The following is a 24,807-nucleotide window of genomic DNA, read 5'->3' as shown; positions in this document are numbered from 1 at the left end:
TTTTCGAGACAGAGTTTCTCTGTGTAGTCCTGGCTGTCCTGGAACTCACTTTGTAGACCAGGCTGGCCTCGAACTCAGAAATCCGCCTGCCTCTGCCTCTCAAGTGCTGGAATTAAAGGTACGCACCACCACGCCCGACCTTTTCACATTTATTTTAGTATGTGTGTGTCTATGTGTCTATGTGTGTATGTGGTCCCTATGTGGGTACTGGGCATCAAACCCAGAACCTCAGGCCTGCTGGCACCTGCCTTCACTCACTGAACCATCTCATCAGGCCCTAAGCTGAACCATAAAAAGGTGAATCATGTTACAGGCATTTCCAGGGCTCCCCAGACTTTCTTTCTTGAGTTCCTGGTTGCATATTTGATGGCACCTATTGTCACCTGGGAGACAAACCGCTGGGCACATCTATGGCAATTTCTAGATTAAAGAAGACACACCCTAACTGTGAGCGGCAGCCCCATGACCTTGCCAAGTGACAGCCTTCTAGGCTCTGCCTCCCGCCTTCCCACTGTGCTGCAGTGTTTTAACTAAACTGTGAGTTGAAAGTTCCCCTCTAGTTTCATAGGTAGGCATATTGTCACAGTAATACACTCTCTCCTTAGGAATCGTACCCTTGGGCTTCCCTGACTACCCTGTATCCCCTCCTCCCTGGGCTCCAGCAGTCTCATTTCCTGCCCTTGTCCTGGGCCTCAGGGCTTTCCCACAGTTGTAAGGCAAGGTGCCTGGGGCGATCCCTCATTCTGTCGGTGCCCTGTAACTATTTCTGCCATTAGTCTCTGCTCGGGAGTTTTGCAGGTAAAATGTGTTACCTGCCAGGAGCTCAGGCATTGACTTGCATTATCACAGCTGTGATGAAAATGCATCCACGTGGGCCTGGAAGCTCATGGGGGCATTCCCAAGCGGTCCTTCCATGCTGTAAACACTAGGCTGAAAGAGCCGAGAAGGATGCTCTATCTGTGGGGCTTTGGACTCACCTCCAGAGCCAAGCTGATGATTCCAATCATCCCCAGAGGGCAAGGGCTCACAGCCGTTCTTCCTCCAGCTACACACACAACTTTTATCCCACTTAGCTTTCATTCATGCCACCTGCTTACTAATAAACACCCAGGAGCCCAAAGACTTGTCCAAGCTCTTTTACAGTCCAAGGAGGACTGTATAAAAATAGGCACTTAGGCCAGTGAGATGACACTTGCCACCAAGCCTGATAACATGAGTTGGAGCCCAGGGACCCATGTGGTGAAAAGGAGTGAGCCAAGTCTGGAAAGCCGTCTTCTCAATCCCCACACATGCACCAGCGCAGGTGGCACAAGTGCTCCATCACACACACACACACACACACACACACACATACACACATACACACACACATACACGCACACACTCAATAAAATACCCTTGGATACACTGAAGGAAGTCCTTAAGGAAAAACGTTTTATTACTCTCTGACAGAAATAGACTCAGTCCCAGGTTAGAGTCACTCAGACCACCTGACCCCAAAGGTAAGCGTTCCCCTTCCCTGGTACCACTGCTTTGGTTTGGTTTGGTTTGGTTTGGCTGTCTCCACCCCAGTGAGTACTGGGATTATAGTCTGCCACCTGATGTGGGGGGTCCTTGGGATTGAATCCAGGCCTCTTGCATACCAGGTAAGCACTTTACCAACTAACCTATATCCCCAGCTTCCTGTGTATCATTCTTTGAAAGAAAAGAAGGACCCAAAGTCTTCAAGTCTTCTTAACCCAAGCCTACCTCCCTCCCCTCAGGATGTGGAGGCACAAGGATCAGATGTTTAAGGTTAGCCTCAGCCACAGTGAGCATGCCCTGTGTCAACAATAATAAATTCAAAATATTTTAAAGATATAATTGTATTCTAGTAATATGTGTGCCTACTTATTGATACACCAAGTTACAAGATCTAAGAGTAACTGCTACCCACCAACTGGTCTTGGCCATGATGAAGACAAAAAGTATTTTGAGATTTCAGCAAAATGTAACATGAGTTATATATTTACTGAAGGACAATCATCAAGGTACTTCCAGACCAGGCTCCCTGTATCCATGGGAACACATCCGCAGATTTAACCAATCATATTTTTCTGGATAGAAAAATATCCAGGAAAAAAAGAAAAGAGCTGCCTTGGGGGACCGGGGATGTAGGTCAATCACAAACACTGGGCTCCAGCTCCAGCTCCAGCATGCATAAACCGTCCATGGGAGCCCAGAGGGTGTAGGCAAGAGGAGGAGATAGATAGTCAAGGTCACCTTTGGCTACACAGCCTTTACTATGTAAAAACCCTCTTCCCTAGAGAAAAGGAAACTTGTTTGGCTTTAGTCCTGAATACACATAGAACTTTCTTTTTCTTGTCCCACTCCCTACACAACATTGTATCAAAAGCACTTATATTATGTTACGTATTAAAAACAGTGGAGAATCAACTTCAGGCACAGGGGGTATACGTTCTTACAGAAGGGACTGGAGCAGCTCAGATATTAGTGTCCAAAGTGGCCTCAGGACCAGTTCCCCTGCAAACGGAAGGCATGCACATTCCAGCTGGCCTTATGGCCATAGCCACAGCTGGAGTTCAGCAGTCAAGTTTACTTCCAGGATTGAAGAAGAAGAAGGGCTGAGGAAGAGGTTGGCTGGCAGGACTTATTTGTCAACCAGAGATTTCACTACCAGGTTCAAGACTGAAAGGGAGAGGAGGGGAGGGGAAACTGGTACCAACAACTCTTCAATCCCATCACATTTCATTTCTAGCAGTCTATTACTTTTTTTTTTTTTAACTGACTCTTCAGGCATGAAAAATGTACATTTCCTGAAACTCACACTGCAGCTTTTAATTGCAGCGAATATTCTTCCACTGCCTCTTGCTGTGAAAAGATCCCGGCTTCGTCCACCAAAAAGGCTCAACCGTTTTTATCTGCTCGTAGGCATCCATCATAAGTATGCCAATATCTTAGAGCTAAAAGGGGGGCTTTTTAAACTTTCTAAGGGTTTAATCAATAGGGTCCTTTTCACAGAAGGCTGAGCTGCCTGCAGAGAATATGAACACCTCTTTTCTCTTTATTCGAATTTAAAATGGCAACACACTTTATATAGCACAGCTATTACATTGCAGGTACAGCATTAGGCTCTTGTTTTCAATTATTCTGATGTTCACATCCATTATCCCATTTTAAAAGTAAAAATATTAAATTATTAAGAATTTCAAATGTTACAAAACCATTCTCTCGAGCAAAAGAGAAACAAAGGGACAGAAAAGAGAGGGAGAGAGGGATGGAAGGATACAGGAAGGGAGAGAAGAAAGAGGGGACTAAGATGGAAGAAAGGAGGGAAGGCAGGCAGGGTACAAATATTAACATCAATGTTGAAATTCCAATCATAAATGAAAATGTTGACTTTATTTGTCATTCATTTATGTATTTATTCACGTGTTCTTTTTTGACACCGATTTTCAATATACCATGAGCTGACCTTGCATTCCCTGTCTCCCTCCCTCCTCCTGCCTTCCCAGTGCTAGGACTCTCGGCCTATGTCACCACAAACACTGTAGAGGTTTGAATGTTCCCCCTTCCCTGCCACACACACACCACAGGCTCATGTATTTGAATGCTTAGTACCCAACTGATGCTAAATTGTTTGTTAGGATTGGGTGATCTTGTTGCTGAAGGAGGTATGTCACTGGGAGTGGGCCCACACCAGGCCCTGTGGTGCGCTCTGTGTGTGTGTGTGTGTGTCTCCTTGTCCCTGTCTCTCTGTCTCTGTCTCTGTCTCTGTCTCTGTCTCTGTCTCTGCCTGCCTGCTGCTGCCTGTGGATCAGGATGCAAAGCCCTCAGATACTGCTCCAGCCCCATGCCTGTCTATTTCCCCCCCTGCCATGATGCTAAGGGAATAACTCAGAAACATGCCCCCCCCCTCCTACCTGATCCCTACGCCTAGTCTAAAAGGTTATTATTTTATTTCTTACCGATGTGTAATCAGTTCCTTATCAAACTGTGTGCTGGGACAGGAAAGGCACACACATTAATGAGTTGTTTCATGAACAGACACCAGGATATGACTAAGAACAGACTAACCTGCCCTTAAAGCATTACTCAAGGAAGGAACTCAGAAGACAAAGGTTAAGGAGCCAACATCAAAGACACCTTCACAGCCTGTGAAAGAGCCTAGGAGAAAGCTTAGGCAAGGCTCTCTGGCTCTCAAGTGTACAGGAAGCAATGGCACAGGGAAGGGATATTTGAAAGATGACAAAGGTCCTGAGTTACTGAGTCTACTGACGGGAAGGGACTTTATTTTCACGTGTGCTGTTCACACCTTTGATTACACACGAACACACACACATCCTTACCAGACTTTCTCTGCTCTACTTTTAACATGAAACTGGAAGTCAGCGGTTAAGCAACTTGCTCAGCAGCAAAGGGTGACACCAGAATTTAAACTGGCTCCCACTTACCCCTCAAAGCTTAAGGTTTACTTCTAGATCAAATTTCAAAATTCAGCAAGACGGGACCCTGGGTTCCTAATTGTGTGTGTGTGTGTGTGTGTGTGTGTGTGTGTGTGTGTGTGTGTGTGTATGTATGTATCTAGCCACATGCAATCACAATCCTTAAAGGATTAAAAAAAATCAATGTACATNCAGAATTTAAACTGGCTCCCACTTACCCCTCAAAGCTTAAGGTTTACTTCTAGATCAAATTTCAAAATTCAGCAAGACGGGACCCTGGGTTCCTATTTGTGTGTGTGTGTGTGTGTGTGTGTGTGTGTGTGTGTGTGTGTGTGTGTTGGGGGAAGGGATGGTAATCCTTAAAGGATTAAAAAAAATCAATGTACATACAAAAAGAGGAAGAGGGAAAGAAAGGAGGGGAGGCACAGAAGAAGAAATGAAGGTGAGAGAGGAGGGAAAGACAGAGAAAAGAAGGAGGGAGGCAGGAAAGGAAGAAGAATGGAGGGGAGAGGGGAGGGAGGAATGGGAGGAGGGGGGCAGGAGAGAGGAGGAGTAGGAGGATTGGGGAGGAGGAGGGAGGAAGAGGGGGGAGGAGAGAGGAGTTGGGGGGGAGGAGAAGGAAGGCAAGGAATGGGGAAGGGAGAAGGAAGAGAGGGAGAGAAACAGCAGCAGGAGGGCTAGAATCTAAAACTATAAACCTTATGCTGAGTGTGTAGGCTTGAGACTGAGTACCCGCAAAAGGCTAAGAATCACTGGAAATCCCAGTCTAGAAACAGGGGAGTCCATGCCCAGCATAGCAGAAGTCAGTAAGTAAATAAGATGGTCTCCACACAGTAGGCTTGGAAAGAGCCAGAAGCAGGGTAACCTCATGGCCTCTCCCTAAGAGTGCCTTAGCTGCCAACCGTGGGGAGATACAGAGAAGCATGGTGTCTGTCTACACAAGCCACTAAGTCTGGTCTCCCACCATCAAGGACTGGGCCAGCCAGCCAGAGGCTTTCTAGACAGAGTCATACATCCCACTGGCCAGATATAAGCACAGGCTCCCACCTAGTGTACATTAATTTATTTAAAACAAAACACATACTACTGTCAATTTATGAAATTATATCTTAAAGTGTTAGTTTTAGTGGGGAATAAATGGACACTTCCCTATCTTCTTCCCATATCCAAAAGGGTTCTTATGAATGGCAAATTTTAGAACCCACTGTATTGGACTTGCAATATTGTTCTTGCTTGGAACCCAATGGCTTTGACCTTCACGGTACCTGAGCCAGATGGCTAGCACACTTCCTGGTTCACTGTCCAGGACTAGGCTCTCAGGACTCCTGGGCTATTCTCCATCCATAGAGTTCTGCATCCACTGCCTTCCAAATTTTTCTGTGGTTCTTTACTCTATTCATCAAGTCTCTGACCCGAGTCTTCCCAAAGCCCTCCACTCCGTCAGATCTCCGGTCTCACCACTGTGGTCAAGCACAATGCCCCATCTTCTACAGCCAATCTACCTTCTCTACTGCAGTCAGACACCTCAGCAGTACCAGAGGGGTATGGGTGAGGGGAAAAGGAGCATGTGGTAGCCATAGAAACACCAGTTACCAGGATACCTCATGCCCTGGTCTTCTTCAGCAGGCCTTCCAGCTTAGTAACAGTTTGTTTTGTTTTTTTTTGTTTTTTTTCCCCTTGTCCTCTGCTACCTCCATTTCTCATCATCCTCAGCCATCGTTTTGAAACTTCATCCATGGACTCGACCAATCTTTCATCTATTGTAACATTTGCTGAATAAGCACAAGGAGTTCTTACTCGCACCACTGAATCTCACCAAGCATTTATGCCAGTAGACAAGAACACATCCATCTGTGGTTGGAAGATGATCAGAATAAAGCCACTTAAGTAACAGGAACCAAACAAGGAAAGAGATGACCCACTTTGCTCTTGTCTACTTGTGCATCCTTCAAGTGTCTTATTGAAGTAGAATTCCTATAATATGGATTGAGCCTTTGAAAGGAGACAGTTCAGAGCTGAGGCATACATAAGCTCCATATTGGAGCACTTGGCCTAGCTGCAAAGGATCCAGGGCTCAATCCTCAGCATCATAAAAAGAGATTAAGCATCAGTGGTGTATAATATGTTTACCACACATTTCCACTACCCTGTAATAGTTAAGCCTCATTACCAACTGATTCGACTGAGAATCACTAGGCAGACAAATTCTGCCTGTCTCTGTGAGTTGTTTCCAGAAAAGTTTAACTAAAAAGGGAAGCCTATCCCTGAATGGGCATAGAATTATCCCATGGACTGGGATCCAGAACTGAGGTAAAAGGAAAAGGTGAGCCCACCACCTCTGTGCCCGTCTCCTTCCAGTCTGCAGAGCAATGAAACCAGCTCCTTATGCTCCTGAAAGCCAGGACTTCCCCATAACAGAATGTACCCTCAAACTGCAAGTCATGTGGTCACCACAACAGGAAACTTAATTAATACAAACCCCAAAAGAAAACTTGGGCCATTAAAAAGTCCCTCTTACCTACTCCCCCTGCCCTTGGGAGGGAGGAATCTGCTTCCTGTCTCTGTGGATTCACCTCTTTGGGTGTTTCCTGCCAGTGAAGTCAAATGCACTTCCTGCCATGTTTCACTGGTTGGTCAGTGTGTCTGTCTATCTGCCTGAGTATGCTTCCCCCTCCACCCTCCCTCCCATGTTTTTGGATCACAGTCCATATCTATTCCTGAGACCACTAGGCTCTTTCCTGCCTCTAGCCCACTCCCTAAACTGGGCTTAGTTTAGACCTGTGAAAAACTATCTCATCTTCTAAAATAAACAAGTACATATTTCCTTTGATTCTTCCTCCTAATGCCAAGAACACCTTCCTTCCTTTGCAGCGTCTGAGTCTACAAACATGTCTTCTATATGACCCAGCTGTACCACTCCTGGGTATTTCCCCCTAAGACTCCCAACCAACATATCACAGATATCCTCACATACCAGTGTTTCCTGCAGTACTGTGCACAATAGCTAAGTTATGGAATCAACCTAGGAGCCTAACGGCAGAAGAACAGATATAAAAAAATATGTGGTTTGCACACACAATGGAATTTTCACCCATAAAGAAGAGCAAAGTTCGTGGGAAAATGGATACACCTGGAGGCAATATTAAGCAAGTTTCAAAATGACAAATTTAGTATGCTTTTTCTAACATGTGGTTCCTGAACTGTATATAGGCACAAAATACATATATATGACATTAAGGGCAAAACCAATAATAATAATAATAATAATAATAATAATAACAGTAAAATTCTCTCTCCGTGACTTGGCCTCCCTGTACCCCTCCCCCCTCCCTGTCTCTCTCTCTCTCTCTCTCTCTCTCTCTCTCTCTCTCTCGTAACAGGGATTGGAAGCCATTTATCTCATAGCTCTTTCATGAAGAGCAAGTAAGTATCCTAGGTTCCTAACATGTCCATGTTAGGCATGCTATAAGGGTTCAATACTATGAGCACACCGTTGGGATTAAATCCCACAAACCCCTTGGTCCTGCTTGCTCAGGCAGCCCCAGACCTCTCTGGACACTGGCATCTTCCCACAGCACTGCCTTCTGGCTCAATTTGTAAGTGTAAGACTTTTTCAAAATGCCAACACTTTCTTAATAAAACCTTTCCAAGGGTACCATAGGCCCTTCGAGCTCTGACTGCAAGCTGTTACTGGAAGACTACGCAGGATTATGGGGGCTGAGGAGGGCATTCCTAGGATGATTTGAATATAGAGTGCCTCAAATTTTCCCATCCCATTACAGGACCCCACAGTTTCTCCTCAAAACCCCTGCAACAGTCTTCCTCAAACCTTATTCCTGCTCTGCCCCCTTTTAATCCTGTGACCAGAACAGCTATCAGAAACCCAAATCTAGGCAGAATGCATACCTAGCACACACAAAGTCCAGAGTTTCAATCGCCAGCACCAAATAAATCTGGTAGAGTAATGCCATCCCATCCTTGGGATGTGGAAGAAGGGAAGTCCGAAGTTCAAGGTCATCCACAGCTTGCAGACCAAACTACACAGTGAGTTCAAGGTCATCTGGGCTACCCAAGACCCAGTTCACATTTGCTTTGTTTTCTTTTTGCTGGTACTGTCTGCATGTGTTAGGCAAATACTTTATCACTGAGACACACCTCCAGCCCAAATTCCAGTTTGAATTAAGAAAGTTAAGTAGGTAAGACAGTTCTGGAAGAGCAACGCTGCAGACTGGCCTCTGGCCTCCAGGTGCACTTGCACATGTGCATCTTAAATGAGTTGAAGAGCTCTCACTCGCACATGCACGAGCACACACACACACAGGCAACATATTGCAGCCTCAGACAGTTTAACAATCTAGTAATAAAGACAGAAGAGAACTTGTGACTCCTACCTACCTCCCGAAGCTGCTCGGGCTCCTATGGTTGATGCCTCTGGCTCTCCTACCTGCTCCTTGGCGAACCAGGGACAAAATACTTCTCTAGCCTCCGTTTTGGCATCTATAAAACCAGAAGAGCCATACCTTTCGACTTTTAACCGGTTTTGATTGGCAGCTAGTAGTTAAAGTCTGTGTAAAGGGTGTGTATCTTCGGCTAGCAGCTTTGGAATCATCTCATCTCTGCTCCCAGAGTCAGGAGACTGTTTATCATGGGCCCTGCCCTGGCTGTGAGTAGGGTGACCAGGCCTGCCGCCACAAAAGCCCCTCTGTAAATGTAGAGATGCCACACACACACCCCAGGCTGTCCCCAGTTGGCATCCAAGACTTTCAAAGCAAGAAGTCATACTGGTATGACTATCATGTGGCCCAACTTGCCCACTGTGGCAGAACAGTGTGGTAGGGAACAAAGCAGCCCCAGGAGTCATCTGATGTCTCACTTAAGTCTTAAGACTTAATCAAGACAGCCCTGGGTTACCCATGGCCACAAAGATGTTCTGTGGCTTCCAGGAGCCCCTGGTCACAGCTACTGTGAGCCACCACCCTGCCCTTTTCTCTCATTTCTACTTCCGCCCCTCCTCTACCCACACTTTCTTTTCTCTCTGTCTTCTGATTGGTGGCTCCCATGTTTACAGAGAAAACATGGCCCTCCACAAAGAGGACCAGAGCTGGCTGTGCTCTGCCTGGAATCAGTTTCACAGAGCAAGGGTGATCCTGGAGCTTGCCACAGCCCACTTGGGGACCTTTACAGGACAGGACTCCTCTATGACCAGAAGTTATATTCTGCATACTTGGGGGGGGGGCTCAGTATTTTGAGTGCTAAGGCTCAAAAGGCCCCCATGAGTCTGGCTGTGGAAGGCCAAGCCATAGCCCTCAAAGTCAAAGGCAAAAAGGTCCACACAGCTCAACTGTCCCAGTCCACCTGCTTGCTCTAAGTCCCCAGCAGGGACATTTTAGTTTCTGTCCCAGCACTAGATGTTCAATTATAGGTGTGAATCAAGTGTTAACAGGCCACTCTTCTTAAACTTCTGCCTCCATGTCATGACTTATAGAACATAACACTAGAGATCAACTCCACTCTTGGGGTCTCATACAATGTTGGGTTTTGTGTTGAATTCTTATCTTGCTTTTTAAGGTAATGACCCAGATAATGGGGGCTAGGGGGTCCATTCTCATTCAAACCAGCCCGTGAAGTAAATTCATCACACTGGTCCTGAGAGGACAGTTGAGTGAATAAAGCACTGCCACACAGGCGTGAGGACTTGAGTTTGAATCAGCAGCACGAACATGAAGCCTGGAGCTATGTGTGAATCTGTGATCCCAGCTCCTGTGACAGAACGGAAGGCAGAGGACAGAGGAAGGCCTGGAGGCTCGTGGGACAGCTGTCCTGGAGAATGGAGTGGCGAATGAGAGAATACTGCAAGCAAGGTCAAAGGTCAAAGAGCAAGCTGACTGATTCCCCATGGGTTACCATGCTTTCAGGAGTGTACCTGCCTTCACACACATGAACACATACAAGACTAAGAAAAAAATATCATCACTCTTTAATCAATGTAGCTGCTGAATGTCTTGCTTTCTCAAGCCAATGAGGGCTAGGTATATAGAGCTCCTGACAGACACGAGCTGCTCCGTGAAAGGACCTTAGACACTCCTCACATGAGACACTAACGGGGACAGTAGGGAGATAGCTCAGCCAGGAAATGTCTTGCCATGCAAACACAAAAACCTGAGTTGGAGCCTCAGAGTCCACAACCAAAGAAACCAGAGCTAATGACATGGGTCTGCAATCCCAGGACTGGGGAAGTAGAGACAGGGGGATCCTTGGGACTCAGCAGTCAGACTAGCCAACTGGGTAAGCTCTCGGTTCAGTGAGTGAACTTGTCTCACAAGTATGAACTGCATAGTGTCTGAGGAACGGTGATCAAGGTCGGACTCTGAGCCCCACAAAGTGCACACACCTGCACAATACCTGTACCCAAATACACAAATGGATGTGCATACACACACACATACACACACATACACACACACACAATCAGGCTCATGGGGACTTGCAAGCACATACATGAACCAGTCAATCAATAAAAGAATCCTCCCATCCCTTAACATCAACACTTAAGTAACACTGTTACATAACAGATAAACTTGCTAAATACACACATGTTCTCTTTATGCCTGAAATACACGGTAAAAATAATTTAATAACAACAATAATAATAAATGCGACCATTCCTTCCAGAAGAGAGAGAGCTTATACTCAGTGAGAATTCCATTGGTAACTAAATCCATAGGACTACAAAGGGGAAATGTGTGACTATTCAACCCCAATATTTTTTGAAATACTGAGAAACTGGGTCTGGGGATGTGGCTCAGTTGATAGAGTGCTTGCCTTGCATGCAGAGTCCTGGGTTTAGTCTCCAGCACTGCGTAAACCCGGCATGGTGGTGCAAAGCTGTAACTGCAGCCCTGAGGAGGTAGAAGCAGGAGGATCAGGAGTTCAAAGTCATCCTCCCTTATGCAGTGAGTTCAAGGCCAGCCTGCACAGCATGAGACCAGAGGCAATGGGGAGCAAGAGCAGGGCGAGAAGGCACAAGCTTAATAACCTGAGTTATTAAGTTATCAGTACCAGGAACCAAGTCTCAGCGGTTGTTCTTGGACCTCCGTATGCATACCACAGCACTCAGTCATAAAGAAAAAATTAAGGAAAAAACTGCTATTGCTATAACCATTAAATGTGGCTGAGGAGTTAAAGATGCTCATGTCACAGCAATGGCTCTGTGTCTAATGAACAGCAAATAGCATTGGGCTGTAGCAAAGTCACTTCCTACTGAGAGAAGTTTCTAGAACAGCTCAGGGAGATCTCCTGTGGCAAAGAGAAGTTTCTAAATGACACACTCCTAGAAATACACTTTTCGTGAAAACCCAGCACCTCAGAGGCTGGACTCAGTTGGTGGCTAGCTGGCAACCAGGAGGAAACATTTCCCTAGAGCTCGGTGTGGACCTACACCCAAGTTCTCACTCATGGGATATGGCCTTGCTCCTAAGCCTTGTGGTTAAAAGGAAAGTGTTCTGTTCTCCATAGTCATTTGTGAAACAAGTCTTGGGCAACAGGATATGTATTTTTTGTTTGTTTGTTTTTAAATTCTTTAACCATTTCCTAATGTATATAATGCATTTTTAATCTCCCTCAATGAACTATTTCATAAAGGGTGTGTGTGTGTGTGTGTGTGTGTGTGTGTGTGTGTGTGTGTTGCTAATTCCATTAACATTGAGACAAAGGATGTGAGGAAAAGGGGTTAACCTGAATATAGGGATTTACCCTATACAAAGTCTGAGTATTCCTCACTAAAATCAGAAGCAGACAGTCACAATTCTGTTGAGGAGTCAGAAAACCTACATGTTTTCATTTTGAAATCACCATGTATCCTGTGCAAGTTGTTCAAGCCTGGCAGGAGAAATGTTCTGGGAAACTTCCTCCTCACATGATGGAACCGGCAGCATGGATTCCGTTAAACTCCTTGAGCAAGTGGAACTGACCTCACACCCACTCCAAGCCTTTCGCTGATAGCTCTGAGTAGGACTGAGAGGGCCAAATCCCACTGACAGGGAACAGTTGGCTGGGCAGTGTCTATGCCCATAAAATTCTCTAGGATTGCTCCAGGAGGCCTCTGATGGACTTAAAAGTAGACTGACCCCTCAGTAGAGGATTTTCCCCCCTGTGGTAGAGTCTCAAACTGTCTCAATGTCCTTGAACTCTCTATGTAGCTGAGGGAGACACAGATCTCCTGATCCTAGTGTCTCCACCTCCCAAATGCTGAGACTATGTATGTGTACAAGTATTCTATTAGCTTTAACTGTGAGCATGACAGTACCTAAACTCATCTGAGAAAGGAGTCTCAAATGAGGGATTGCCAAAACCTGATTGATCTGTGGACATGTCTCTGGCGGACCATCATAGTTGATAACTGATACAGGAGGGCCTAGCTCACTGTGGGTGGTACCATTCCCTAGGCAGGAAGTCTTAGGCCATATAAGAAAGCCAGCCAAGCATGGGCCTAAACAAGCAAGGAAGCAACGTTCCTGCATGGTTTCAGCTTCTCCTGCTTGAGCTCTTACCAAGACTTCTCTCAAGGATGAACTGTAGCTTTTAGGATAAAATTAACCCTTTCTTCTCCTAAGTTCCTATTGGTTATTGTGTTTGTCACAGAAGGAAACTAGAACAGCCAGCACTGCTCAGGCTATAGAGTGCTAGGGATCAAGCCCAGAGCTCTGCACACATGCTAGGCAAGTACTCTAGCAAGTACTGAGTTCCATCCCCAGCCCCCACAGAAGGACCTTTCAAAACACAATGAAATCTATAGGATGCAAGAGTAAATCAATTACACTCGGTTACTAAAATATTTTTCATCTCTTTTTTTATCTTCCCCAGTATTTGGGATCTAATCCAGAGCCTCACACATGCCAGGGAAGCACTCTTACCAATTGAGCTGTATTCCCCAGCTAAAATCTGCTTTTAATTGTGATAAAGAGGTACACATGCTTGTTTATTAACACATCCAGTCACACTGTTGAGCAGCAGGCCCAACAGGACTATCGCTCAGAGAGAGGATAAGTCTTGATATGCTAAGATCGCTGCTTACTTACTGAAAATATTGGCTATCTGAGGCTGACAAAGTTGCAAACGGCACTTACACTACTGTAGTTTTGCAGGTCAGTGGACAAAGAGTGAAGGAATCCAAGTGTGGACCGGGGCTCAGCTGGCAAAAACACTCACCTAGCAAGCACTAACTAGGCCCTGGGGTTCTATCCCAGCACCTGTCCACCAAGTGTGGCAGCACATGCAGTTATCCTGCCATCCCTACTGTGGAGTAAAAGGATCAGAAGTTTAAGGTCATCCTTAACTATGTAGCGAGGAGGCAAACCTGGGCTATAAGAGACCCTGTCTCAAAAAAGCAAAACCAAAAGTGAAGAAATTGCTAAACTCTAGCCTGAGGTTGGTGAACATGAAGATGGGAACATTTTCCCACGCCGTCTTCAAAGGCCTTGCAGAATGGCCAGCAGCATTTGACGTTCAACTCACGTGACCATCTGACTCCCGATCTGCTTCACCTTACCAGGCTCCCAAAGCTCTGTGTGCTAGAAGCTCGGTTCCCGGTACAGTGGTGGGGAGTTACGGAATCTTCACAATATAAGGTCTAGCTGGAGATATAAGAGTCATAGAGGCTCCATCTTCAGGGAAGATTAATGCTGTGCCTCGGGAGTAGGTTAGGCATCACAGAACTGGGGTAGGTCCCACAGAACAGATTGGTGTGAATGTGGCTTTCTTATCTCAGTCTTTATTTTTATTTATTTATTTTTTGATGCATGCTGATATAGTCCAGACTGGCCATGAACTTGGTTATGTATGTAGCCTTAGCAATGCTCAAGAGAGGGCCTAGGGAACTAGCTCCGAAGGTAAAGTGACCACAGTTCAGTCCTTGGAGCCTTTGTGAAGAACCAGGTGTGATGGTCTGTAGTGTAATCCCAGCTCTCTGTGAGGGGAGAGGGGGTAGAGGCAGGAAAGTCACCCAGGAGGTCTCAGGCTAGCTCTCCTGGAGTAAGCAGCATGGCCGAAACAAGAGAGGCCCTGCCTTAGGATTAGGAATGAGACTCTCTGACCTATCAACACATGCTGAACACATACATGCACACATGCACATGCACGCATGCACACACACACACACACACACACTATTTAAAAAATAAAATACTCAGGCAGATGTCCTCTAACGTCAAAGAGTCCAACCCCCCCCCCCCTCTCAGCTATTCATGCTGTAGTTTTAGCTCGTTTCTTCTGACTCCAGTTTCAACAATAAGTAGACAGGTCAGCGGCCATGTTTTGCCTGGCATTTCAAATTCTAAAGAGCTATCTTGGTCAGAGCATTCTTAAGTCCTTCCTGTCTCAGTTTCTGCCCATCCATCCCTTAGCCATGGGACATAAATAACAGAATCATCTTGAAAAAGACAGGCAGCAAAGAATTGTGGCCTTTAGGGGCCCAATTAGTTCTGAACGGAGATTGTTACCTGCCGCCCCAAAATAACATTTTAACTGCAAAAGTGCCTGATTAATGTCTCTAGATGGTGTTATGCTCTGCAACAATAGCACCCTCATTTAGAAACATAGTTGCCAGAGAGGTACTCTTATGTCCCGATCTCAGTTTCTCTAACTCTTCCGCTAATGGACTCTATTACATCACACGGACAGACACACACACACACACAGAGAGAGAGAGAGAGAGAGAGAGAGAGAGAGAGAGAGAGAGAGAGAGAGAGAGAGAGAGTTTGGCTGGAATCTAATGAATAAATCACCAGCACTTGAACAGAATTGTGTCCAATTCGTCTCCACTAAAATTAAAAGGGGGAAGCTTAGGGTAGTTCTACGGTGAAACACTTCTGGAAATATTTGAGAGTTCCCCAGCACCCTAACAGACACATCAGGAAGTAGATAAAGTTAACTGTTGGGTCTAAGTACATTGAAATGAGGTAGCCTGAAGGATGGGTTCTCACATCTGCCTAATTTGGACGCTGTTCTTTGCTGAACAGTATCAGGAGAACTTGTGGTCACTTAAGCAGTGTCCCGTCCTAATAAGAACTGCGGGTTATGCAATCATCTCTAAGAGTCGGAAATTTTTCTCTTTTAAGGGCCTCAAGCAAACAATTCAGGCCTTGCAGACCAGTTCAGCTCCATCAGGTTGCTGACCTCCTCCACTGCTGGGTAAAAACAGCAGACAGAACCCATGGGAGAGGCTATGATTTGGTCAACATTACTAAAACCCTGTATTAACAACAACAAAACTTTATTAACAAAATGGATAGCACATGAACAAATGAAATGAGAGAAGCTACATTCCCCCCAACAAATTTTAACAAAATGGGCAGCATGTGAACCAGTGGACTTGGCCACTTTCCAGTAAAACATTATTAACAAAATGACCAGCACATAAACAAATGTGTGCAGTCATTTTCCAATAAAGCATTGTTAGTAGGACTAGGTCCAAGGCTCAGTGGGTACGAGGGTTTATTGCTCTTCATAGGATCTGGATTTGGTTCTAGCACCCACATCTGGTGGCTAGCAACTCCTACAACTCTAGTCCCACGGAGTCCAACAACTTCTTTTGGCCTCTAAGGCACCTGCATGCACATGGTACAAGACAGACACGCAGGCTCACACATACACACATAAATAGAGACAAATAACTCATTAAAATATTTTATTAACAAAATGAGCAGCTGGTGATAGTAGGCTGTCTTAGGGTTTTACTGCTGTGAAAAGACACCATGACCAAAGCAAGTCTTATAAAGGATAGCATTTAATTGGGGCTGGCTTACAGGTTCAGAGGTTCAGTCCATTATCATCAAGGCGGAAACATGGCAGCATCCAGGCAGACATGGTGCAGGAGGAGCTAAGAGTTCTACATCTTCACCTGAAGGCTGCTAGGAGAATATTGGCTTCCAGACAGCTAAAATGAGGGTCTTAAAGCCCACGCCCACAGTAACACGCCTATTTCAACATGGCCACACCTACTCCAACAAGGCCATGCCTCTAAATAGTGCTACTCCCTGGGTCAAGCATATTCAAACCACCACGTCTGACTAGTTTTTGTTTTAAGCCAATAAAACTGAACATGATAGGCAGAGTCAAAGCTGATCACAGGTGGTAAAGGCAAGTATCATTCACAAAATCTGTACTTGCTGGTACCAGTGTGATTCAGAGGCTATGTATTCCGTACTGTAGATTTTTAAGGCTACCTTATCAGTAGGTAATAAGAAGGATGGTAAATGTGTGCTTCTGTGGGAAACTGCTCAGCATTTAAAACATCACATTGTCTTGGTTATGTTAAATGGTGGGAATGGACAGATAAAATGAGAAGTTCTTGGACATGAACCATAACTGTAAATTAATTACGGGGTTTGGGGGAAGGGGTTATAGAAGCTCAGTTGGTGGACCATTTGCCTAGTGTACATCAATCAAGCACAGGGTCCTATACCCAGCACCTCAAAAACTGAGTACAGTGGCTGGCACATACCCATAATCCAGCACCCTGGCGACAGAGACAGGAGGATCAGAAATTCAAGGTCATCACTGGCAACAAACCTAGTTTGAGGTCAGCCCCCAGAGACTGTGAGACTCTGTCTCAGCAAATAAATAGGGCTGCCGAGTTGCTTAGTGGGGAGAAGCTCTGGCCATACAAGCACCATGATCTCAGTTCAGTCCCTAGATCCCCAGTGAAAGGCCAGAGACTGTAGCCTGAATCTGTAAGCCCAGCACCTCTACAGAGAGATGGGAACCAACTGCAAGCTCCAGGCCCAACTATCCAGGAGTTCTCAGCACAGACAGAAACAAGAACCCTTGTCTGAACATGCCAACAGTAAAGAGCTGACTCCCCACAAATTCTCTGACATCCCCACATACCCTGTTGAACTCTCAAGCGCACGCACACACACACGCACACAAACACACACAAACACACAATGCACATGGGATCACACACACAATATACACATGGATACACACACACAAATAAATACATTTAAAAATAAATAAAAGGTTGGAGAGATGGCTCAGCAGAGGAACCACACTGGGCAGCTCATAAACACCCTCTTCTGGACAGCATGGGCACAAAGCCACAACATGGACACACAATTTAAAATAAATATAAGTTCTTAAAAAGTAATATAAAATTAAAAGGGGGGAAAGGCATATTCAATGAGACATTCTTAGACCTAAAGAGCAATCAGAATAGATTATAAATTAGGCATAAGTAATACACAATGGTCTTCCACAGGACACAAAAATCAGTCCCTCTGCCCTTTAAGTATCTCTACGATGAGGCCATCAACTGCTACAGAGGCAATTCCCCTGCAACTCAGTGACTGGAACCACATGGTATTTGCAAGTATGTACAGATGGGCAGGGAGGTTCTGGTAACCCAGGCCAGGCTGAACTGATCTAAGTGATACTCAGGCAATCATGAGTAATGGAAGGGTCAGAAGAAGGCTGGTTGGTCTAGGGGAAATCAGGAGACATATCCTGGTTCACTCCCATGGAGCTAGCCTGGGCATGTTTCTCACCTTTGTACCAGGGCTCTGAGACAGCAAACTGAGTTATAAACAAAGCAACCAGAAATGCACAGGTGCTATTAAAGTTGCTTATACATGGGATTTGAGAGATCCTGCTGACCACAGCAAGCCATACAGCACCACTCTACAAAGAACAGAAGCTACCAGGAGGCCATTACTGTAGAGCCATTAGTACAATCCAATTACTACAGGCAATATTTATTTTCATAAAGGAGGAGAGATTTTACATGATCTCAAGTTTTTCCATGGCAAGTTCTCATTTTATTTCTTGCACGACTACTTGTAAGGAAGAAAAGCAAAGTGACTAAGAATATGGGCTTCGGTGCCCTGGCTCTGCCCCTCGTGACTAGGTGACCTCAGACACACATCTCCAGAACCTCTGTTTTCTTAATGACAGTGCTCGGAACCATTGTGTAACGAGGAACATGCACACGGTTTTTTTTCTTGGCTCTGTCTGTGGCCTCAGCAGAACTCAAACCTTATTTAGATAGCAATGTATGTTGGAGGAGACTGATGTGTGTCTGCTTCAAAAGACAGGGAAGGGCCAGTGAGTGGCTCAGCAGGCAAAGACACTGATGACCGGAGTTCCAGCCCCTAGACCAACATATTAAAAAGCCAGACATGGTGATGTATATCTAGAATCCCAGCACTCCTAGATAAGCACGGGAGGCCAAGAGAGTAGAATATTTGAGACAGTCACAGATAGGCAATCTAACCTGGAATCCACAATAGGGAAGAAACAATGGGAGAGCCCTTGCTCAGCAAGGTGGAAGGCGAGAATACTCTCAAATGTACGTCCACATACATGCCATGGTACAACCCACACTCCCACACATCATACATGCATGCACACACAATATATATACATACATATATATGTATATATGTGTGTGTATATATATATATATATATATATATATATATATACATATACATACATATACAAACAAGGAAACAGGTAAGTTTCCTGTAGTGGCAATATGAAGAAGGATAGTTCTTTTCCAGAGTTTTGAGAACATTGGGTTAGGAAAAACAAATGGCCCCTGAGGATATCCAGTTTCTCAGCCCTGAGCCCTGTGTTGGACTACCGCACAGGGAGAGAAGGTGTGAAAACATCAGGATCTCAATGAGGATGATGCTGATTATACTGTGGTCTGAAGCCAGGGGTCTGAGAAGCAGGCGAAGCAGCAGAGGAAAAGATCTAGCTCTAGTACCTGGTTCCAGAGGTCAAGGCACAAGCTTCTGAATGCTGCTGGAAGCTACACGTGGAGAGGATGTGGATTCTGTCCTAAGCTTCCAGAAAAAATGGGGACCTTGATCTTAGCAGTGAGACCTCTCTCTGTGTTGGGAGTTAAAGGAAAGTATTGCTTCTGGCTACAGGGTTCATTGTTGTCTCAGTAGCACAAGGGAGATGGCAGTGACCTTCGAACAGCTCCACTTAAAGGCTGACAACAGAGAAACAGTAAAGTCTCTTGAAGTTACTGGACTGGAAAGACTTTCTAGAACTGGGAGCACACTAACCAGGCATAGACCTCACTTCGATCCCTAGAACCCACTCTAGAAAAGGAAAAAGGAAAAAAAAGTCATTATGGTGTGCACCTGTAATCCAGCGCTGGGGAGAAGGAGCATGCGTGTGTGTGTGCGCGCACACACACACACACACACACACACACGTTCAGACTGATGTGGAACTCCCAATTCTAAAAATGCACAAGTATAAAATAAACCTCAAAATAAGCCACACACTTAAGCATGTGCCTACAGACTGCCTAAAGAAGCAATCAGGGGCACACAGATCCCAGCCAGGCACACACACCAGAGCCACCAAATAAACACAGGAGAAGCTGACTGAGGCATCAAGTGACAGATCAGAAAGGGGCCCACCCATGTGGGGACAGCCAGCCAGCTGCTGAGACCTGGCCTTCAGGCGTGAGGTGCACTTACCAGCCACACTGGCTTGCCTTGTGACTCCAGCATGCAGCTCTGCGCCCAGAAACCTCCAGCATGCAGCTCTGCGCCCAGAAACAGAGCTTCTACTATATATATGAGGGCTCCCTGCCCCTTCCAGACTATTTGAACTGAAAAGTTTGGTAACGCCAAGTACGATAGCAACTTTATCATCTGGAAGGAAGAAGCAGAGGTATTGCCACAATTTCTAGGCCAACCTGGTTTACATAGTAAATTCCAGGACAGCTACGGCTACAGAGTGAGACCTCAGAGAACTAAGCAAGGGTTTGAGACACAACACAATCAACAGAGTGCTTGCCTAGCATGCACAGCCCTGGGTTTGATCCCCAGACTGCATACATCAAGTGTGGTGGTACAAGCCTGAGATTCCAGCACGTTAGAGGTCGGAGGAAGGAGGCTCGGACATTCAACGTCAAAGCTTGGCTACACAAGTTAGAGAACAGAATGGGCAACAGGGGACACTGTTGAGAGAGAGAGCGAGAGAGAGGGCTAGTGTCCTAGTTACCATTGGCTGTCAACCTGACCCAGCCCAAGACACCTGACAACTGACAAAGGAGTCTCAATTGAGAGATTAGCCTAATCAGATTGGCCTGTAGCCAAGTGTGATTCCTGAACGCAATGGAGGGCCCAAGCCACTGTGCCAGTGGCCTCCCTAGGCAGGTGGACCTAGGCTGAACAAGGGAAGGAGAGAGCCAGGGGACATGCAAGGTTCCTTCACGGTTCTTGCTTCCAGCCCCACCCCACCCCCCATTCCCCTCCATGGTGGATTGTGATCTGAGAGTGGAAAGCAAAGAAACCCTTTCCTCCCAGAGTTGCTCTTGGTCAGACTGTTTCATCCCAACACCAGAAAAGCAAACTAGAACATCCAGGGGAAATGTCTGCCCTGGCAGAAGTTCTTACACATCAGAATTGCAAAACTGGAGAAGATGATGAGAGTTAGCCAAGAGAAATACATTTATATAAGCAAAATAACACACAGTGAACGCTACCCACTGGACAGTGTCACCTTCAAACCTGCAAAGGAGCAGGGACTCAAATCAAACACAGGGAAAGGAGGACCATGTGGAGATTCTGGGACTTCAATAAAAGAAGGCAATGCAGGTGGAAGGAGAGCACTGTCGGCAGAGGTCTTCTACAAGCCTGGCACACCTCCTGATGTATGTTACTGACAGGGAACAGGGGAAAACCCACCTTCCTCTCCATACTCAAATGCTGCCCCTCCTAGCTCCAGGCAAGGGAACTAGGGGCATCTCTTAAGGGAAAGAGTGCTTGCCAAGGGGGTGTAGGGACCTCAGTTTAAATTGTCAACACTTAGGCAAAAAACTGCATGGCTGAGCATGCCTGTAACCCAGCCCTGAGGAACAGAGACAGGAAGCCCAAGGGCGGAGAAGTCACCAAACACCTTGTCCAGCTGGCTAAAGGGATGGGATTTGAGTGAAGGAGCCTTTGTCAAAGCAATGCAGTAGAAAGCAATAAAAGAAGACACCTGAAGTCCTGTGATGGCTTCTACAGGTACCACACACACACACACACACATCACAATATCACATACACACAGATCACACACACACACCATACACACCACACACACATACACACACAGAACCACACCACACACACACACACAAACACACACTCTTACAGATGACAGAATGGGAGGAACATGGCAAAGAAAAGCACTATACAAGGCACTGAAGAAAAACAGGAAAAATGGAAAGATTTTGATGAACAGGAAGACCCACATCTTCCCTCAGTAAGACCCGGGAGAAAGAAAATAGTCATTTAGAAAACTCTTCGCCTCAGCGTGAACACTAGTAAATAAAAAAATTAAAAAAAAAAAAAAAAAACAGAGCTGAAAATAACATTTTTTTTTAAGAAAAAGAAGCTCCGAGGGGAGTCACATGAGACCATGGCATCCATTAAACACAGCAGAAACCTTTCTTGGAGAAGCAGGAAGGAAACAGAATGTAGCTTGGCTCCTGGAGAGGTTTGAGCCTACCCACACCCCAAGGCTGCTCTGCCACAACACACAGACTTCTGTGAGCCTGTTCAGCTTCTCTTCTCTGTATCTTAATATCCCATGCAAAGAACAACTCCAAACAGCTCCACTATAGGAAAGTAGATTTCTAGAAACAGGGAGTGTGTGTGTGTCGGGGGGAGGGTGGTACATGTATGTGTATATGGTATGTGTGTATATATATATCGGGGGTGTATGTGTGTTGTGTGTGTATGTGTTGTGTGTGTATATATATATATATGGGGTGTGTATGTATGTGGTGTGTGTGTGTGTGTGTATATATATGGGGTGTGTATGTATGTGGGGTGTGTGTATATATATGGGGTGTGTATGTATGTGTGTGTATATATATATGGGGTGTGTATGTATGTGGGGTGTGTGTATATATATGGGGTGTGTATGTATGTGGGGTGTGTGGGGTGCATGTAGTGTGTGGGGGGGTGAGGTGTGTGTGTATGTAGTGTGTGGTGTATGTTTGTGTATATGTGTATGTGGTGTGTGTGTGTGTGTATGGTATGTGTATTGTGTGGTGTGTGTGTATGTGGTGTGTGTGTTTAGCATGTGTGTATTTTTACATCTATGAATGTGCATGGGGATTTACAATCTCTGGTAGCGTTCCTCAGGCACCATCCACTCTTGTCTTTAAGACAGGGCCTCCCACTGACTTGAAATTTCCCAAGCAGGGCTAGACTGGTTGACCAGGGAGCCCCAGGTATCCTGTCTCTATCTCCCCAGAAATTATAAACACACACCACTAACGTTGACTTTTCTGTATGTTTGTTTGTTTCAGTGACTCAGGGGATCCAAGTCAGTTTTTTGTGCTTGTAGGGTAAGCGCTAACTGAACCATCACCCAGCCTCTAGCATATAATTTCTAAACATCCGGACAGGTGGTGATGATAACATCTTAGCTCTTAGGTAAGCACTGAGCTGTCTACTGAAGGGGGCCTGTACACAAGGGGGAAAAAACAACTTGAATGTTCCTCAATCAGTTTTATTGGGTGAGAGAATTTTATTGGGTTTCCTTTTAATCAACACTTTCTTTGCAGATAGAAACCAACAACCTCAGGGCAGGACAACCTTGGGAACTCATTTACTCCATCCCAACTTAATAGCCAAGATCCAAGCTGGGCTTGGTGGAGCACACCTACAATCCCAGTAATTAAGAGGTTGAGATCAGAGAGTCTCGAGGTTGCGACCAGTGGGAACGACATAGGAGGCTCTACTTCTAAACAAACAGAAGCAACGCAAGTCCAGCCAGGTGCACGGTGTACAATGGAAGGCTCAGCCAGTCTCTGAGCTGAGGCAGGCAGATCACTGGAGCCTAAGAGTTCAAGGCCAGCCTGGCCATTAAAGTAAGACCCCCTTCATCTCAAACCAACAAAGGCTGAAGCTCAAAGAGGTTGTGTGGGGCTGACTTGTGTACTCACTGGCATCTGTCTTAGTATCTGAAAATATGCATGTGTGCATGTGTCCGTGGGTATTCATACATACGTACGTATGTATATATTATGTATGTATGTATACGAGTGTAGAGGTCATAGGTTAATTGGGTATCGTCCTCAATCTCTGTTCCCCGTATTGTTTGAGACAAGATCTCTCCCTGAACCTGGTGCTCACTCAGTTAGCCAGGCTCTCCATCAAGCCCCAAGGAGCTTCTTAGGTTCACTTCTCCAGACCTAGGATTACAAGGATGACGCATACAATATAGCATGGCAATGTTCATCTCTTTACACGGGGGCTAGGAATTCTAAATCAGGCCCTCGAACTTACGTAGCAAGCACTTTACTGACTGAGCCATCTCCCTACCCACCTTTATTATTACAACTGGAGTTTTAAAAATTATATTACATCATTTATTTGTGTGTCTACGATGTGCACACCATGAACATGTGGAGGTCAAAGAAAATCTTGGGGGAGTGGATTCCCATGGGGTTCCAGGGATGGAACTCAGGTAGCCAGGCTTGCCAGCCTTCACTGTGTACCCTCCTAACAGCTTGGGACTCCTGGTGAAGAGAAACATTTTGGAATAAGGAGCAGGCGAGCCCTGAGGTGCCTGTAGGGAACAGAAGGAAAAGCAATACACTCCAGTGGTGCCTTGTGGGGAAACTCCCTGCTGAGATCTCTGGGGTCAGGGGTCAGAAGAAAGGCATGCAGGGCCTCAACCATCTGGGAATGGCTTTATAATCATCCTTTACTGAACTATTAAACTGTAACCCAACACATCTGCCTTGTCACCGGTGCACCTTAAAAAGAACGGAAACCAACTGAGAGGGAACAGGAGCCCAGAGGCATCCAGAGTCAATTGGAGCCCACAGCCAGACTGTTTGGTTTTGGTTATACCTTGGTTTTGTTGTTGGTGGTGGTGGTGGTGTTGGTGGTGGTGGTGGTGGTGGTGTGTGTGTGTGTGTGTGTGTGTGTGACTGTTAATCTGTTTGTTTTTAAAGCAAAGTCTCAAGTAAGCCAGGTTGACCTCTGGATAAGTAGCTGAGGATAACTTTGAACTTTGGATCCTCCTGCATCTCTACCTTTGGAGTATAAGGTTACAGTCATGTGCTACCACGCCTGGTTTACCCAGTGCTGGGGATTTAGCCCCAGGCCTCTGTGCATGCTCCACCAATAGAGATACACTCACAGCCTCCAGAGAATACTCTTAAGATGTCAACTAAGGAAACAGCTAACTTGAGGGAATGCGGGGAGGACAACAAAACAGATGGCTTACATTCTCCCCATGGGAATGGGAGGACGACGTTAAGCTACACCCACCTGCTCCCCACACATGGAGTTTTATGCCCACAGAGGGTTCTGAGAAGGCCCAGAGGCCA

The 24,807-nt window shown here is 45.7% G+C and overlaps 1 protein-coding gene across 4 annotated transcripts in view; it reads right to left on the bottom strand.

The window, feature by feature from the left end:
• Mgat5 (alpha-1,6-mannosylglycoprotein 6-beta-N-acetylglucosaminyltransferase) overlaps positions 1–24,807 on the bottom strand; it is a 280,247-nt gene that overhangs the window by 247,182 nt on the left and 8,258 nt on the right. The window lies entirely within an intron of this gene.

The sequence above is a fragment of the Mus caroli genome, chromosome 1 (assembly GCF_900094665.2).
Source record: "Mus caroli chromosome 1, CAROLI_EIJ_v1.1, whole genome shotgun sequence".
In the NCBI taxonomy this organism is placed as follows: Eukaryota; Metazoa; Chordata; class Mammalia; order Rodentia; family Muridae; genus Mus; species Mus caroli.
This window is presented reverse-complemented; position numbering and strand designations above follow the sequence as displayed.